Source organism: Tupaia chinensis, unplaced genomic scaffold, assembly GCF_000334495.1.
Source record: "Tupaia chinensis unplaced genomic scaffold, TupChi_1.0 Scaffold000691_1, whole genome shotgun sequence".
NCBI lineage: Eukaryota > Metazoa > Chordata > Mammalia > Scandentia > Tupaiidae > Tupaia > Tupaia belangeri.
The window spans coordinates 1,728,169-1,729,187 of record NW_006160214.1 but is presented as its reverse complement, the minus strand read 5'-3'; positions in this window follow the sequence as shown (position 1 = coordinate 1,729,187).

Here is a 1,019-nt window from a genome sequence, read left to right as displayed (position 1 = left end):
GAAATATGGGGAAGCAGGAAAATACCTCTCCTCCAAGGGAAAAGGATAACTCCTCTTCATCCGCACACAGTTCAATGGAAGTCATGGAAATGTCTGATAAAGAATTTAGAACATTCATAATGGCAAAGCTTACAGAAATGGAAGAGAAGAGAGACAAGGAACTACTGAAAAGGAAGGAGAAAGGAGTTGAAGAGTTCCAGGAGGTGAGGAAATTCATGCAAGATCTAAAAGAGGAATTTCACACATTACAAAAGAATCAGATGGAACTGTTAGAGATGAAGGCTATAATACAAGAAGTCAAAATTTCCCTTGAAAGTATTAAAAGCAGACTAGATCATACAGAAAATAGAATCTTAGATGTAGAAGAGAAAATTGCTGGCCTAGAAAAATCCACCACGAAGACTGAGAAAATAGCCCAAAAATTTGAGAATAATATATGAGAAATAGTAGATACAATTAAACGTCCGAACATCCAGATAATAGGCATCCCAGAAGGTGAAGAAACTCACAAGGGCATTGATAATCTATTCCATGAAATCCTGCAAGAAAACTTTCCAAACCTGGAGAGGCACTCAAAGATCCATTCCCAAGAAATACAGAGGACCCCAAAGAGAATCAACCCAAGAAGATCTTCTCCAAGACACAATAAAACCACAGACAGAGATAAGATACTAAGACTGGCAAGAGAAAAACGACAAGTTACCCACAAAGGGTATCCCATCAGACTTACGGCAGATCTCTCATCGGAAACAATGAGAGCGAGGAAAGAATGGGAGAATATATTCAAAGCATTAAGGGAAAAGCAATTTCAGCCTAGAATTCTGTACCCAGCAAGATTATCGTTCATTTGGGAAGAAAAGACACAAACTTTCCCAGATAAACAAAACCTGAAAGAATTTACCAGCACCAGACCAAATCTCCAAGAAGTTCTTAAGGGAGTGCTATGTCAGTAAAATTAAATGCAGACACACAGAAATAAGAGTTCAGAAACTAAGAAAATGGACAACTTAATTGTAGGG